Source organism: Thunnus albacares, chromosome 14 (genome assembly GCF_914725855.1).
Source record: "Thunnus albacares chromosome 14, fThuAlb1.1, whole genome shotgun sequence".
Classification (NCBI taxonomy): domain Eukaryota; kingdom Metazoa; phylum Chordata; class Actinopteri; order Scombriformes; family Scombridae; genus Thunnus; species Thunnus albacares.
Window position 1 is genome coordinate 5,256,241 of NC_058119.1, and position 17,852 is coordinate 5,274,092.

Here is a 17,852-nt window from a genome sequence, read left to right on the forward strand (position 1 = left end):
GAAGAAGGAGGGATGGATGGTTGGTTTGGAATGAGGGAGGGGAGGTTTGTGCTCGCCTACTGGATGGAAGCCAAGGGAAGACTTGGCAGAAATTGTAGGATATCTGCGGTTGGAGGAAGGAGGAAAGGTCTGGATGATTTTTAAACAGAGACAGAGAGAGAGTGGGCGCTATTGACCTATATCCAGATCTTCAGACTTCAAACAGTGGTTTGAAAAGCAAAGCAGAGTTTTGTCTGTGACATCCAAGTAACTCCTTTATGTCCTTTATGTCGGTGTTTTATTCAGTCGACACTAATCCTGTTTGGTCTCGCTTGTCTTAAGCAAATCTTCTTGTTTGTTTGGTTCTGAGATGGAGTTTGACTTTTCACTCGATTGGAGGCCTCTCCATCTCCGTTTGTGGTGGGTTTGAGTGAGTGTTTGAAGAGAGGGATCTGTGTGACTGAGTGTCACTTGATCACTTGATTCGCTGCACATGTCGTTATCTGAGAGGAGTATTTGTGTTTGTGGGTCTTGCGGTGATTGACAGTTGTGTCGTCTGAACCCATAACTTACAAGATTCAAGTATTACTGAGCTTGACTGTGGTTCCAATATATTTTCCCAGTTGTTCAATCCATTTAGGGGAAGGTATTTTAACTCTAAAGCCTATGATATACTTATTTTTAACATTTGTGTGCCAATGATGGCTATCCTGTGTTCGGAGGTTGTATGCATCCCTACATATTAACAATGCACATCTGCAAGATGCAATCAAAGGTTCCCTGTGGAGTTTACTTGTAAACCAATGAAAATTATGTTTGTAATTATGTATCAGCATTTCTGACCACAGCAATTGTGTGTATCCTTGAGGTCTAACAAATGTGTCAAATGCATTCCCTTCCTCTTAAAACATTTGAAAAGCTGATTTTTTAAAATAAATATTTTAAATCCTGCATTGTTTACATCCATGTTTGCTTGCAGTCTTCTTCTTCACTGCCTTTGTTAGCATACTGCCACATTGTTGGCCTTGTACCGACACCAATTGTCACTTAGCAGAATAGGGTGAAACAAGCAGCAGGATGTGAATTGCGTCACCTGCATGTTCACAACCAAATGGGTACCAACTCGTAAAAACATTGCTCCATAGTGTTACTCATGGTCAAAAGCTTCACAAGGTATGATTAAGTAAATGCAGCAAAGTCTGAAAATGAAACTACTGTATATCCAATTGCAGTTTGTTTTAATGTGTGTCTTGTTGGTGAAAAGCAAGTAGATCTCAAGCCTATTAGCGCATGTTTTAATTATCTGGGAAGTCCAGACTAAGTTTCTTTTTTGAACTTTTATGAACTATACAGGTTGAATCTGTTGTTTTCACTTAACAGAAAGAGGACAAATTGCCATTTACTCACATGAAAATCCTCTGGAGTCTGTCTGTAGGAGCTTACATGCACACAGTGTTTGACACTGAGCTGATTCTCCTCCCTGTTCTTTGTCCGTGAACGTCTCCTCTGTGAAACCTGACCACGGGGACAATCATCATTCCTCAGCTATTAGCACCAAATCTTTGGCCGGGTCTGAATGTGAGGAGATGTTGTGTTGTCAGCTGGGGGGCTCTGGTTTCTCCCCACATGAGTGGAGAAAGGGGTCAGTGACGCCTGTCAACGACCCCCAACGGCCCCTGGTTTCCTGTCCAGGGACCACTCAATGGCCTCCATTACGTGTCATTGAAGAACCAAAATGGCCTCTGCTCTAGATTTCCACCCCGGAGTCTTTATCGTGATAGTTGCTCGGCTGAAACTCAAGAGTTTTCATAATGAATGCCCATTGGAAGCAAAAGCAAGCAGTTGAAGATATAGCTAAGATACACATACACTGATATAGGTAATTTACTATGAAAGGCAGTAAGGTTCTTTGTCCAATCTCAGAGATTGGAAATCTTTTCATGGGTCTAATTTTTCCATGCAGATGTCAGAGATAGGCAGCTGTAACCAGAGAAGGAACGAGGAAACCTGGCCAGCAGGATGAAGGACACAGAAGAAAGTTTTGAAAATAATCATTGAGTTTGTTCACTAAAAGGCTGCATTTAAATGAAAATAATCATGTGAAAGACCAAGGAAACAGCTATATGAGCAAGCAGCAAAATGTTTAACACTAAGAAACCACATTTGTTTATATTTTATTCTTTAAGTGAACTTTAAGTGCTCTGTGTACAGGATCTCTAGTTTTGCATGGCACTGATAGGTGCTGTGAATGTCAGAGTGATTTTCATCTGAGCTGAGACGAATTCCTCCTGCCTGACTCGGTGGGAATTAAAAGGAACTTGAACTTGAAATAGTCTCATTGCTGGAAAGCTTAAAGCCCACATAGAAATGAAGAGAGTTGGACCTGTGGTGTGACTTTCTTTGCCTGTGAAAATCATCCAAGAGAGCCGTTCAGTGAACCAGCAGTAAAAACTTTCCACGAGTAATGTCTCGCTGTCTCCTCACCTCGCTCTTTTCTCTGGCCTCCTGGTCTCGAGTCAGTGGGTCAATATTTGCCTTTAACTTTTGACCTGTGTGTTTACCCACGTTTTTACTCAATTACTGCCATCACTGCAGTCGAGCTTGGAGAGACCATTAAGCCGAGGAACCAAAAATCCTGTGTCAGGAAGTCAGAGAAAGCAAAGATTGAGGGAGCTGTGTATTTTTTAATGACATTTCATGATATGTAGTGATTTATAGGCTAATACTTTTATGGAAAAGCTGTTGGGGAGATTAACATATTTTCTAGAGCCACAGTGTAGCTTAGCCTATTTACTGTATCTTTGTATGTTGCTGTGCCCTTCAGCAATTTAGTAGTTCTTGTAGTAGTAGTATTACAATGCATGCTACTCTAATGTGGATCAATTCACCTAGCATTTGACAAAATATGCTTACACTTTACATTATGGTACATAGAATTTTGTGTAGTCATGCAGGAACAAATCGTGACCTGACTAGCAGTTAGCTGTCTTTGGTTTGAAGGAAGTGACTGTGGATCCCCAGTAAAAAGTAATTGCTAGCTAAAACTGGCTACTCCTCAGTTTGGACAAACTTAAGGTGACACAAAAAATGGTTGGGAATAGTGATCATGAAGTAATGAGGCATTCTTGACTTCTTACCTGAGATGGCACAAAAATAGTGGGTAATATTGGAGTAATTCAAATTTGATGAGTCATTAGCTTTGTCAGCCGCTAACTCATTAGATTCACAGTTACATGAACAAATCATTACGTCTGTAAGTAACTTCATTATCTATTAATCCTCAATTCAGAGTTATTTAGGAATTACATATTAGTGATTCATTAATTTTCAGCTAGTTGATTACTGCCCACATCTCCAACTGTACAGCTGTGATGCTCATTGACCGGTGTGGACAAACAATTGGCCAGTTTTGTAGGTTGTGATCAAGAATGGGCATGTCACCTTCCTTTATAGCTAGCTAACTACATCCATGACAAATAGCAACAGGTAAATTGCCACAAAAATGGTGACCAACAAAACAACCCTCTACCAAATAGAAAATGGCTAACTGCTCCTTACCCCTTAGTAACTTCTAAAATTGTACAAAATATTTCATGTCAGTTGAGATGTCCACTGTGTGTTTCTATCTCAGGCTCTTTCTATGGCTGTGAAGTCTTTCCATGTAATGACTACAACTACACCTGCTTTTACAGCTACAACTACTGCACCTACTCCCACTGCAGCCACAAGCAGCCAAAATGGTGTCCAGTCCTTTGGGGTAAAAACAGCTCCATTTATCATTGAGTGAAGTTGCATGAAAGTTAAAAAAAATTCTTTGTTACCAGTGGGCCTTGTGGCAAAACAGTCTGAATATTCAGTATCATCAAGGATTTAGGAAATATGTCTTGGTACTAACTTATTCTATTCATTACAGCCAGATGGTGGCAATTATCAAAATTATGTGACACAGACTCATCCCCCTTATTAGGAAAACTACATAACCACAGCACAAACAACTAGCACTAACACTGCCTGAACTGCTATTACTGCAGTTACAAATACCACCACTACCACATATATCACATGTCCATGTGCATACAGTCTGCTGTTAATAATCCAGACTGCTGTGACCTGCTTTAAATACATCCCCAGACTAATAAGCTCATTACTACTCCCCTGTAAGAGCAGTAGGTCAGGAGTTCTGCACACACACTCACAACCACACAAAAGATACACACCGTAATAATGTGCAAAAACACATGTAGTACATACAGTATACACAAATGCATGCAAGGGACGCACCCTTGCACACAGTCTACATGCCTTTGCAATAACAAGATCCCTCTCGCCTGCATGCCTCACATGCAGACATGGATGCACGCAGAAATGCATGTACACTCATACACACACACACACACATTTCCTGCTACCCATCCATCTGTACATCCATTCATCCTCAGCTTTACAGTCACTCATAACGAAACTGTTTGTGTAAAATTAGAAGTGAAACCACATCCTCTCTGATTGAATCTGTGGACCTGCTGGTTCTGCTGGGTGGCTGTGCAAACAAACTGAGCGGGCCCATTACAGCTTGGCTCCTCTGTGGCGTCACAACACACACACACACACACACACACACACACACAGGAACACAGGAACACCTAAAAACACACACACCTAAAGTCATTTAGAAGTTGCATTCATTGGGATGAAATCCTACACCGTTATCTCTAATCTTTATATCTAGAGCTAATCAGCCACACACACACACACATACACACACACACACACACACACACAACACATATACACACATAATGACTCCATTCCTCAAATCATCCCATCATTCCACTGGTCCAGGGACAGAAGCTAAGTATAATAAAGGAAAGCTCGAATAGTAGTAGTAGTAGTAGTAGTAGTAGTAGTAGTAGTAGTAGTAGTAGTGTGGACCATGGTTATGGTCCTGGAAAACCTCATACAGAGAAGGTTGGGGCAAATAGTTTGCCTGCTGTTTTCATCCCATTTCCTGCCAACAGTCAGTGTTGTTTTCTTTTAACCATGAGCACAATCATTCCTCAATCTTAACCAGTTTTTTTTTCTTAAACTCAACTGAACCTAAACCATAGTGATGGCAGATCAAAAAACAATCCAATCAGTAATTTTTGTAACAGTCGTTTGTAACTGTTTTACATGACTGCTTAATAGTTTTTTACAGTGTTGTCCTGATGATAGCAGCTCCGGATCAGAGTTGTCAGCATCCTCCCTTTTTCATTTCCTCGTTGGACTGTTTTCTCTGCTGATGTTGCTCCTCACTGCTCAGCCCAGCAGGGTGACCCTTGTCGGGCATGCTGTGTAGGGCCAGACTGGCAGTACTGATGGAGGTCTCCCACCCTCTCCGGTCACATCAATCTGCTCTGGCATCTTCTCCTCAGGGCGTATAGAACGCCCTGTGCCGGATCAGAATAAAACTAAATGGTAAGAAAATCTGAACTTGTTGTGTCAAATGTCCCCATGTTCCAGTTATAAAAACTGATTTTATAACTTATGGCAACCTAGCTGGGGTTAATGTGTGTGTACTGTTGACAGAGACACACACTCAGGTGGATGCAAATGAAACTCTGGAAACTTTCTTCCTCTGTCTCTCTGCCAGTGTAATCATCTGATTACCTCACATCTCCAATAAGTCTGCTTTTTCTATAATGGAAAAAAAGAGAAAATGAAAAAACAAAAATGTTTTTGTGAAAATATTATATATTAAAATATATATGATGTGCTTAAGGTCATGGACACATAATGAACTTATGAACTAATAATGAACTAATGAACTTAATTCAGTCAATGACATTACATATTGACTGATTGAGGTGCAGCAGAGGGATTTGGTGTCTGTCTAAGGTAAGTCAAGCACATACACGCACACACATTCTTACAGTGTTTATTTTAGTGCACATTCCTGCTTAAGGTAAGATAGAATCTGTAATGGGTTTGTTGGCAAATGCACAACAGGATGGGAGTGCCAGAAAGTTAATCCAGTGATCAGAATTTACAAATTTGTGATCGACAGCTTCCTTGCTACAACGTGCATGTGACATAATCGATCTGTTAAGGAAATAGACATAAGTGCAGTATCTGTTGGACCCAGATCGGTTTCAGACTTTGATCTCCAGGTTTATTAAAACAGTACCAAGACATAACATGACTCTGCAGCCAGGAGCCATAAAACAGCCTTATCATGTGTGTGTTATTCCTCACAGTGTTTGCTTGGCCAAGTCTGGCTGTTTCACTGGTCTGATAGCTCTGATTTCTTCACTGACTCATTCAGCTGGCTTATATAACTGACTGATGAATACCGCCCTCCTGCTTTCTCTTCCCATCCGCCCCCTCCTTTTCTTTCTTTCTTCTCCATTCTTTCTTTTTCCAAATCAGGCCTCCAGCTCTCTGCTGCCTCACCACATCCATGTCTCCTCATCTTTCAGTCTATATTTACTCTGTTATTCTGTCTCTTATAATAAAACCGGCATTTACAGGTCATTTAGGAACATAGCCTTATTTTGGCAAGAGGAGAATCACATCTTCTGCGGTAGATAAAATTGCTCAGGCAGAAAGAAATTAGCAACACTTGTGTCCGGAAAGGCAATGATACAGAAAACTCAAGCCGAGCCAGGAGGATGAAATCACAAAATAGAGGACCAATGCAAGGGTATTAAACATTTCAGTGACAAAAATCATTTCTATGAGCTAAATATTCCCAGATGCTTCCAACCTATGATGCCCAAAAGGATTTGGGGGGTCTAGAAGAAGGCCAACAAGCTGTCGTTTGAAGGGAACAAATATAATTATGGCTACTTTTTCTTTGTATGATTTTGACAATCAACCAGTGGTGGTTTTGTATAGAGAGAGGATGTTGGAAATGTTATGTTGAAAGCTATTTCATTTCTGAAATTCAAAACAGAATCAAATACCAGCGGCTTGGCCTTTCATGAAAATTCATAGAAATGTGGGAAACCTGAATGAAGCACATATTCATCTGTGCTGTTCTCAAAACCCACAGACACACCATGCTTACCATGTCTGTCTAAGAGTTTTGATTTACACCACACTGCTACCTGCAAAGCCTGTGTAGAGCACTTCTGCTTCACTTGACATTTGTTCATATGTTTATTTATTGGATGGTTTTCCTGCTTTGATAGTTATTTAAGAAAAATCTGATGTCTGCAAGTGGAAACATCAAGATTCAGCAGCATCGACGGAGCTTAAAGCTTCAAATAACCTTGGCAGAAATTTCCTTCCATCAGAAATTTCCCTTGGCAAGCTTAGTAACCAGTTCCCAAAAAAAGTGCGCTATTGAGCCTGTTGACTATTTTTCAAGGCCAGGCATCTCCACATGCAGACACGCAAATGTTATGAGAGAAGATCGCTATCAATATCTCCTCTCGCATAAATCCAGTAAAGTGTACAGAATTAAGCTAGTGTGGCGCCAGTGGGGCGCAGGCTTAGATAATGCTACACCTAAATAGAAGACATACCAGTGTTACACCTGCACCACTGTGAATGAAAGAGTAACACATCCGTGCCATTAAACGTGTGTAGAAATTGCTGGCATAATCATAATCTGATACTCTGATGTAAAATATGAGGATGTTGTTGCTTATTGAATCTCGTGTTCTATCCTCAATTAACTTTCGAGACCCAGGCTGTTGCTGTGACCTTTGACCTGGAAGCTGCTTGGTAATGGCTTTGGATGCGGCTGTGGGAAAGTGGTGTCGGTGATAAAAGCGAGGAAGATGAGTCAGATGAGTCATATGAGTCAGAGCGCAGTGTCGGAGAGGCAGCATATCTTGTTTGGACAGTGGTTTCCTGTTGTAGAGCAAGTGACGGGCAGGTTAACTGCTGCTGCCCTCAGCGATCAGCAGAGGGAGAGAAGAGGATGTTTGTCTCTTTACATGGTTCTCTTTGGTGCCACTCTGTTTCACTCAACAGCTCTGGCTTTCTGGCTGTCTGGCTTCATGTTGGTCTTATTTTTGTAGTTTCGGCCATTACTAATGTTGCTCCCAAAGTTTCTTGCAGAGGTCTGAGAATGCAGCAATAATGCTAAAAAGAAGTCAGAAGGGTCAAGAAAAACAAGCAGTTTGACAATTGGCAGCCTTTTCAAAGAAGTTCCATGTTGACCCAACTCGTCTGGAAGAGAGAAGAAAACACAATGGTAAAATTATTACTCAATCTGTATGTTGTAAACATCCAAGGGACCTGCCACAGCTGTGTGTGCACCCAGTTTCATTATTATAGACATTTCTGATGTTCTCACTTTCGGTTTTTACCTCCAAATAAAGTGGTTTAGAAAATCTAATTAAATTTTTCCTGTCAGACTTTGTTGTAGTAATGTTGAAATCTTCCCACATGTGAGTTTTTTTAATCTCCTCTACTTTGGTTAGATTTTGAAATTGAAACTAAATGAAAATGAGTGCTGTTTCGCAAAAATGAAACAATATATACCATAGTTGTTTAGCAAAAGTTAATTCATAGATATTTGGCTACTTTGGGGCAGCACAATGAGCTGCAAACACTGACATTTGTCACCTTATGAACTGAATATGGTGAATGTGTTCACAAGCAGCTGACAGGGAGCAACATTAGCATTAATTTGGAGTCATGTTTCTGTCCACTTGATGAACGCAAGTCCAGTATTCATTCAGCTTTTAGCTCTGTTTTGGTCTCCACCAACTCCTGAGAAAAAAAAAACCCTGCCTCTTCAGCTGCTAAATGCTCCACTATGTTCACCAGCTAGCTGCTAATGTTGTCTGTCTGCTGGTGATGAGATGAGAGTGAACCAAAACAGGAAAGCTGAGAGCCAAAAAAATCACAATAATGAGCTGAAAGATGCTAAAACGCTGCATAGAGCTGAGAGAAACTGCAGCATGATGATAATTCTCTGTGGATTCATCACTATGAGCGACCCTCGCTTTACACTTAGTTTTTTAATCCATTGTTTATATAAAATTATTGACTAGTGCAGCTTTATATTTTAAAAAGAGTCATAGATTCACATCGCATACAGTATTTTAGTATTACCTTCCCTTGCTGTCTTTTTTTCATGTCCACTACTCTCTCTCTTTCTCTCTCTCTCTCTCTCTCTCTCTCTGCAGGCCTGTGTGGCCACCTCAGCTCCCCTGTGTCAGGGCTACACGTCACGGAAAGAGGACCCATCACGGCACTTCACCTGCTGTTCCCAGCATTCCCCGCTTAGCTTCTGTAATCCAGGGGGCCGTGGACAATATAAACACACACAGTGGATTACACTCAGTGTGTGTATGTGTGTGTGTGTGTGTCTGTGTGTCTGTGTCTGTGTTGGATAGAGGAGATGAAACAGAAGATGACTATTCTCGGTGCAGAGTAATCCATTTTCAAACAGCCTGTGTATGTGTGTGTATGTCCATGAAGGGCTCTCTCTCTCTCATACACATACACACACACACACACACATACACACACACACACACACAGGTACACCTATTCATCACTGAAGACAGGCTGTGTGCACGGGGCTTACTCTAGATCCCCAGCTCACACACACACACACACTTGCACACATAACTGTACACGATGGGGCCACCCAAACTCTCTGTGTGCTCCTTTTACTTCTGACAGGATTTTTCTCTTTTTCGTGGTTTCACAGACCATCTCTATTCAACAGAGATCGAATGCCTAAATTTGTGGAAAATTTAAATGCTTCTACACACACACACACACCCACACGGCCCACCCAAGGACAAATGTTAGCAGATTAATGAAACATGCAAATATTCAGGGGGTTTGTCCAGATCTGTCCCCCCTACTGTGTCTCTTTCACATGCATGAGGAGCATTAATATGAACACATCGAAGGGCCTGTTCTCTATGCCCCATTTGAATGTTAATCCACGCGAGAGGAGCAATTGTTTTGCTATTGCAATAGATGGAGTTTGGTGGTAGTGTGTGTAGGGGGTGGGGGGGTTGTATTGGTCAAGAAACCTTGAAACAGTTTTAACATGTTAATGAACTTGAGGGGTTTAGCACCGGACCTGAACAATAAAGTCCATCCTGAGCTTGAAATGGGAGGATGGGTTTCCTGCTGGCCTCACACACACACACACACACACATATGCAGACACGCCATCCTCCTCTCTGGACATCCTTAAGATGTCCTGACCCAGGGAGGTGGGTGTGGGGGAGGTAAGTGGGGGCTGGATGCAGTGTCCAGTCCTTCTCCTCGACCCGGCCCGACTCAACAACAACAGCTGAAATGGCTTGCAGATGTGGCTGCGCTCGGCTAATAAATTCTTTGTGAACTCAGCAGACATGGGGGGTTTGGGAGTTTTGGAAGGGGGTTGTAGAGCAGGCTGGACCTTAGGGGGCTGTTTGGATGTGCACGTGTGTGTGTGTGTGTGTGTGTGTGTGTGTGTGTTTGAAAAAGTGTGCATATGTGAGTGTGTGTGGTGTGCTTGCATCCATGATCTCGTGCATGAACCAGTTGGAGTTTTATTGTACACGTGTATCTGTGGTGTGTGTGCGTGTGTGTGTGCGTGTGCGTGTGTGTATGTGTGTGTGTATTTGTCCAGTCCAGGTCTCAGTAAAACATCAGGCTCAGCGTGTAAATGTCTTTAGCTGCTGCTCCCGTTGATTTATAGAAATCTATCAAGTAGACCTGTAGAGGCAAAGTGGGGAAAACAGCAAACTGTCTACTGATACAACCCAGGATATATTTAGGTGCAGTAAATGTGTAGGTGGGCCACTTGATCTCTGCCTTAAAGCAGGTCTTTGCACTGAAACAGATGAAAAGATTAATCTCATAAGAAATAAAAAAACTGTTGCTCAGTTTAACACACTCAGGAGTTTTGCTGCTCCAGACTTGAGTAGCTTATGGTGGCTAATGTTAGCATACTTTAGATATATATTGCTGTGTAACTGACATTGTGGCTCTTCTCTATTTGAGCTAACTAAATTTAGCATGTGAGCTAAACTTTTCAGTGGTTGGTGGAGAGTCCATCTCATTCCTGGTGACCTTTTCTCTGTTCCTGCTGGTCTGCTTGGTTTCTCTTGCCCATTCCAGTCACTCAGTCCATCATCTAATGATTATTTTTTTAAAGCAAGAGAATCATGGAAAAAGGAGAGATTGCCGTATAATTGCCATTTGTGGCCACAGTCTCCGCTGTTCAGCAAAATTTACACATTCCTGCTTCACAGATATACCCTGGAATTCAGGAATATGGCTGAAGAACTGATGGAAATTCTCCTTTTTACTGTTTTACAATTAACACTTCAAATGGTTCAAGAAATGTGCCCTCTGGTAGAGCTTTTACATAAATATAAAAAGTGAACCAAACTTGAAATCTGAGAATGGTTAAAAACCCCATGCATATATTTAAAGCCCCCTAAAGACAATTTCTCAAACTATTTCTTACTACGAGCAATTGGATTCTACAGGAACACATTATTTTCTGCCAATGTTTAAAGAGTTTTCGCATGAGTCATATCTGTGTTTGTGTTTTTCTCACTGGTTTGAGGTGGGCGGGACTCAGATGGAAACAGGTGATGTCACATACTACTGTACACCAATGAAATGTGAGCAATATTTGAATCAAAAAGTGAAGACAGTGGTGGGCTATTTGCTTATGTTGCCTGGCCACTGTCAGTCAAATCTGATCCACACCCACACAGTCCTGATGAAGCAGATTAGCTGAGCTTTAGGGAAGTATTTTTTCCCCAAATTTAAACTCTAAGTGGTGCTTGCTTGGTCATTTACGTTACTTTAAATACAGCCACACCTCTGGAAAGTAGGAAAGTGGTTTGTAATAATTAGCTCCAAAGTAAAATACAAATTTAATCCAATGAATCACCACCAAAACAAAGCCAGTGACAAGGAAATAGGCAACAAAAATCCTGCACTCAGTGTTGCTGTTTGTTTTTCCAAGGATATCCCTTGAGCCTGGATGACTTCCATATATTTTTTCCAAATCATGAGTTTCCCCACTGAAATGAATGATATTTGATTATACGTTGTATAATCTAATGATATGTACACTGCTGCGAGCTATCTGGGTCACATGTCTTTCTTTTTTTTTTACTGGATAAAAGCCACTTTCCCACTGAGGATTTAGACTGTCAGCACTCAGATTACAGTGCTGGTTCACTTTTATCATTAGCTGCATGCACACACACGCACCATACAAATCATATACCTTCACCTGAGTGTTACACTGACAGCACACACAACCACTGCTCAAACAACTTAATGCGTATACACACACGTACACACACTAGACCTCTTTACACTCTCTTTGGAGTCTTTCTATACAGGGAATGCTGTTTTCCTCTGAACAAAACCAAAATGCCAAAACCATGTGCATGTGCCAAGATGCTGGTATGCCTGGTTTTACTCAGCAAACTCCCCCATACTTATACACACAAACACACACACACACACACACACACACACACACACTTCTCAACACAGATGTAATCAGCAGCTCTGGTGTTCATGCATTGCCTTCCCCCTCCTCCAATAAGACACACACACACACACACACACACACATGGAGCTGCTATCTGTTTCTTTCCCCTCTTCCACTCTCTCTCTCTCTCTCTCTCTCCCTTTGTGACAACTTATGTAAAGACTGTGTGTGTGTGTGTGTGTGTGTGTGTGTGTGTATGTGTAGGGGAGAGAAAAGCCTTGGTGACATTAAACACGGTTGACGGGGAGTGGGCAGAATAAACAAGGTCCTGAGTAGAAAGGCTGCCCTTCAAACACTCCATACTGAGTGCATAGGCCCAGGATCAACTGTGTTTATCAAAGTCCTGGGGCTATGGAGGGAGAGAGACAAAGAGAGAGAGAAAGAGGGAGAGGGAGAAAAGTGGGGAAGGGGGCTGAGAGTATTGAGGAATGAGACAAAATTGGTAGATGAAGTGAGATATTGAGTCAGAGGGCCCTGACACACCAAGCCGACAGTCAGCCGCCGTTTGGCTGACCATCGCCTCTAGTTTCTTTTTGAATAATAAAGTGAAACATGAACCTTGTGTCCATCATTGTTGGCACTAATTGTTGGCTGATTCAGCATGTTGAAGTGAATCAGAGTTAGTCAGTGAGACAGAGCTGTGTGACCGGGTGTTCAGTAGTGAATCAGTAGTTTAGTGTGATTTTCTCCTTGTTCGTTTCCACTTCTTTTATAGTCAAGATTCTTCTTATTATTATTATTATTATGAACTACTGACTAGTTATTTCCTCTCATGATGGTATAGAATGTACTGTATGTACATGTTGGCCATCAGCTGGAGTGATAGTGCAACTTATAAGAAGAGGTGAAGCCTTTGACAGTACTAGTTTTTTTACTTGGAGTATCAGGCCACCATAGTTTCCACGTCTGCATAGTTCTGCATGACCGCATGAGTCTGTGTGATGTAAATTTCATCCCCATTTTAACCGCATGGACTGTCCGCACTACAAGCGTGCCGACTGTGCATGTGCTAGAAAAGCAAACTGGGGGCTTGTTTTGTGTATTGTATTTACTATATTCCCATTTCTTGGTCCCCTTCTTATTAAGCGGTCGCACACACAATTTTCTTCTTTTCCATTTTTCTTGTTGTTCTGTCAAATACAACAAACAGAAACTTTTCCTCTTGCTGTCATGAGGTCGCCGCCCTGTTTTCTAGTGCACATGTGTGGAACACAACTCTGACTATAGTTTGTGTAAGAGCTCGTGCAAGTCCACGTACACAGATGAACCAAGGCAAACATGAATGGCCTTAATGGACTGACGTGAGAGCGAGAAAAGCAGACACATCTGATAGTGGTGTACTCTGATTTAAATCTTAGAAACTGCACCGCTCTATAAGATTTGTGCTTAAGACAAAGAGAGGCAGATTACTACGCTGCTGTAAAGGAATGTTTTGGGATTTTTGGATGATCTGTGGCCTGCAGGGTTTTCATTGGAAGCCTGCTGATCTAAGTAAGATACCAATTTCTCGCCACTCTCAAGTACAATTACTGTGTATTGCCATCGAGCGAGGCACTTAATCCTCAGCAACTCTATCGGAGCTGGAGAATATAGAAACAATGTGGTTACACTGATTAGCATCTAAAATAGGACATTGTGAGTGATGGAGAACATTTTTAGATCTTAACTTAAATAAATGTGACAACCCTCTCTGGACAAACTTCTTGGCATCTCCCTGCAGGAGCCTGGTGGGCAGAGTTTCAGAGATTCAGCTCACCTGGACTGACGGGCTTCTATACAAGCTGGTGGCTTGTCCTGGCTTCCACTCAGTTTGGTTTTGTTGTAGTTAGTTTAATTGATCTTTTAGTTATGTGCAATAAATTTATTTTTAGTTACAACTCATGTGTGGTCTCCCCTCCTTTGTCCAGCCTCAAGCTGGGTTGTGACAAATTAGGGTGCTCATCCGGGATTAAATAAACCATTTTGGTGAGATGAAATTCAGCCTTTGTGGTAGTTTGGCCTGCTTTTGTTTTTGCTGCCTCCTGTGATGATGGGGGTTTGTCAATTTGTTTGTAGGCATGTGGATTTTGGAAAGACTTTGCCTACTTGGTTAACAGTCTGGGGAGTATCATACATGAGCTTTATTTTCTTTTGGGGGAGAGAAAATTTCTAGTCCTTTGTCTCTTTTTTGTTTTGTGTTTAGTTGAAATTTGGTAAGTGCTTGTCTATTGCGCATTTTGGTTTAGGGTGTCCATTATGTTGCTGGAGTTTTTCCCACTAGGTTTTGGTAACAAGCTCTAGCGGTGAGTTCGTTTCAGCTTGACCTCTTAAAGTGGGAGTGAAAGTGGGTAGAGCTATATGCTTTCTGGGGGTAACTGCATAGCAGGTGCTTACTGGACCCACTGGTTTACAGTGAGTAAATACCCCCCTTTCACTATCTTTCTGAAGACGGGTTGAGTTTATGTATTTACTTGTGTTCGTGAGCCTAGAGTGGGGAAGCTCCAGTTTTGTGTGGACTACTTTCTGGTTTTGCTGATGCACATTAGGATTCAGCACTTTAAGTTTCATGTTTTGTATCAGGTTTTTTAATTTGAAAGGGTTTGTTATCTTCCTGTTTGTCTGTCATGTAGTCAGGAATAGGGCCTTAATGCTGACATTCACCTGATGCATTGTCTTTAGTGCTGTGGAGTAATGGAGTTGGCCTTGACACACTCACACATTTGTCATATGCACAGAACTATCCCACATGTTTTTTGTTCTGTCCTTTTCCTCTGCTTAAGAAAACTATAATCTTGATTATCTCCTCATTAGTCTTAAAGACAGTTCCATTAGTATCAAGGTTGCAGACATCTGAGGCTGGACAAGATGGTCTTTTTGTGCCAGATTGGTGGGAGGTGTACTTCATTCATGGTATTGTGTTCATTTTAACCATTTGGCAAAAAAGGACTAAAAACTCAGTGGCTTACTGTGAATGCCAATTTTAACTTAACATTGTTTGTTGTAGTTCCAGATCGTAGTGGACCCTTGGTCTCTCCCTGCAGGAGTCTGGTGTGCTGATTGGGTCATCAGGGAAATTCAGCTCACCTGGACTGACAGGCTTCTATAGAAGCAGGTGACAGTCAGTCACTTGCCCTCTCTCCTCTGACTTCCACCCTATTTGGTTTTGTTTTAGTTAGTTTAATTTATCTTAGTTATGTGCAATAAATCTATTTTTAGTTACAACTCATGTGTGGTCTCCCCTCCTTTGTCCAGCCTCTAGCTGGGTTGTGACAAGCAATATAAAAATACTGCTAAAAGTAAGAGTCCTGTATTAAAAACATTACTCAATAAAAAGTATGTAATGTAATTATTATCTGCAAAATGTATTTAAAGTATCAAATTAGAAGGCTACCCAAAATGCAGAAAAATGCAGCACACAAAAAAATATTGGATTATTACTGTAATATTTACTGTTGTAGTTTGTTGAGGTGGAGCTAATTTTAAGTATTTTATACACTGTTGGGTAGTTTAATTTATAGTAATACATATTTTATAAAGTCATGTTTTGTATGCTACTGTATACAAAAAGCTAAACATTAAAAGAAAATAGCTGGAACTGTCCTTTAAGATCTGACAGCAGGGCAGGATAAAAACCTGCTGAGATCAGTTTAGAGGTTCATGTTAAAAAAAAAAAAAAAAAAAGGTTCTTGACATGAGTGCAGTTATGAAACAGGTTGAGGATAATCATTACGAGGAGGTATTTACTGTCTGCATTTTACATCCTGTCTCTCTGCAGTCTTTTGTCTTATAAGCCTGCAAGTCAGGTTGGATTTGAGGTTATTCGTACTTGCCACCACACTCAAACTTTATCTAGATTCCCTCGGGCCCCGCAGCGCATGTAATCAGTCTGTATAACAAGTGTGTCTGGGTGGACGTGGGTGTGCATCTATACGCATATGTATGAGATAAACTGTGTGTATTGTGGGCTTGTGTGTGTGTGTGTGTGTGTGTGTGTGTGTTTTCGTTCAAACTCTGATCTCATCTCCTGAATCACAAAGCGTCTTCCAGCAGGACAGGAAATTGTGCTGGAATTCAGAGTTTATTACACGAGCTGCAGTTCAAAGGCAGAGCCAAGAAAAGAATCAGACAAATCTTTACATTTATGAGAGCAGAATCCATCTCACAGCATACATCACTCCTGCCCTGAGCACTCTAATACCGCCGTGCAGCGGCAACAATATGAGCTCATAAATCAGAAGTCAGCCTCAGGATTGGGACAGCTCGGCTCCCTTTGCAGTGAAAGCCTGACAGGTTGAACTGACTGGTTTCTTTGCTCAAGGGTTGATACATGAAGCACTCACAGTTAAAGGGTCAGTTCACCCATTACTACAATCATATTTTCTCACTTACCTCTAAAGGTTCCTACTTAGGCAGATAGTGTTTAGTTTAATTTGTCCAAGTTTCTATATATCAGTTTCTGTCCCCAACCCAATAAATTGGCAGTGAATGGATTGGAAAAATTACATTTTAAAAGTTCAGCAGAAATTTGTCTTTTCTTAAACATCTTCCCAGTTACAGTCAAGTTCTCTTTCAAACAACATTCTACTGAAGAAATAGTCCCTGTGAAACGATAATTTCACCCCCATTGTGTTTGGAGCGAGGCACAGATCTCAGAGACGGATATCTTCAAACCTGGGTGAATACAACCAAAACTGTACAATATGCTTGGTGAGATACCACAAGAAGTAAGTGTGAAAATGTTGGGTTTTTTTTTAGCTATACTAGTGGTGTGACTCCAAGAACGGCAATGTCAGTCTCTTTGTCAACAACTATTGGATGGATGGTGTTACATTTTGCACAGACATTCATGTTCCCCTCAGGATCAACTGTATTAACCTTTGTGATCCTCCATAACCAGGTTAAAATTCATTTGTTCATTCATTCGTTCACTTGTCCAGTACTTTGGACAAGTTAATGACCAATTAAATGCAAACTGATGACGAATGTTAGCAAGCTAACACACTAAACTAAGAGAATTAGCATTATAAACATTATACATGCTAAACATCAGCATCTTAGCATTGTCGCTGTGAGCATGTTAGGCTGCTGACATTAGCATTTACCCCTAAGCACCGCCTTTCCTAAATACCCGAACTTTCAACCGAGAGATGTGTGGTAGACGAAGGCTGGAAGACGGATAAAGAAAATCAATTTTGTGACCATATACCACCAGTTCATGAAAGCTTTTTCATTTGTTTCGAACACTTGGTGTCTGGAAGTTCTTTGCTAGTGCAAAGCGAGTGAAACTGAGTGACAAATGGTCTCTTGGAAGTGAAATGTAAAGAATCACAAACCACAATCAGTACTTCACATTTAAGATTGAGACAAAATAAAATGAGGTAAACCCTGCCTCTCTCTTCGTGCAAGCTGGGATCAGCTCCAGCCACTG

At 41.2% G+C, this 17,852-nt stretch overlaps 3 long non-coding RNA genes across 3 annotated transcripts; 2 read left to right on the plus strand and 1 right to left on the minus strand.

Moving 5' to 3' along the window:
- The first annotated feature begins 1,767 nt into the window (after window positions 1–1,767).
- Window positions 1,768–12,560, plus strand: LOC122997562. The gene is made up of 3 exons (XR_006407236.1): window positions 1,768–1,858; window positions 1,943–5,433; window positions 9,102–12,560. It is a non-coding gene; the product is annotated as an uncharacterized LOC122997562 (long non-coding RNA).
- LOC122997563 lies at window positions 5,878–9,102 on the minus strand. The gene is made up of 2 exons (XR_006407237.1): window positions 9,028–9,102; window positions 5,878–8,136 (listed from the first exon to the last, which is right to left on the minus strand). It is a non-coding gene; the product is annotated as an uncharacterized LOC122997563 (long non-coding RNA).
- Window positions 12,561–15,279: 2,719 nt separating the features above from the next.
- Window positions 15,280–15,646, plus strand: LOC122997255. The gene is made up of 2 exons (XR_006407191.1): window positions 15,280–15,334; window positions 15,429–15,646. It is a non-coding gene; the product is annotated as an uncharacterized LOC122997255 (long non-coding RNA).
- Window positions 15,647–17,852: the final 2,206 nt, after the last annotated feature.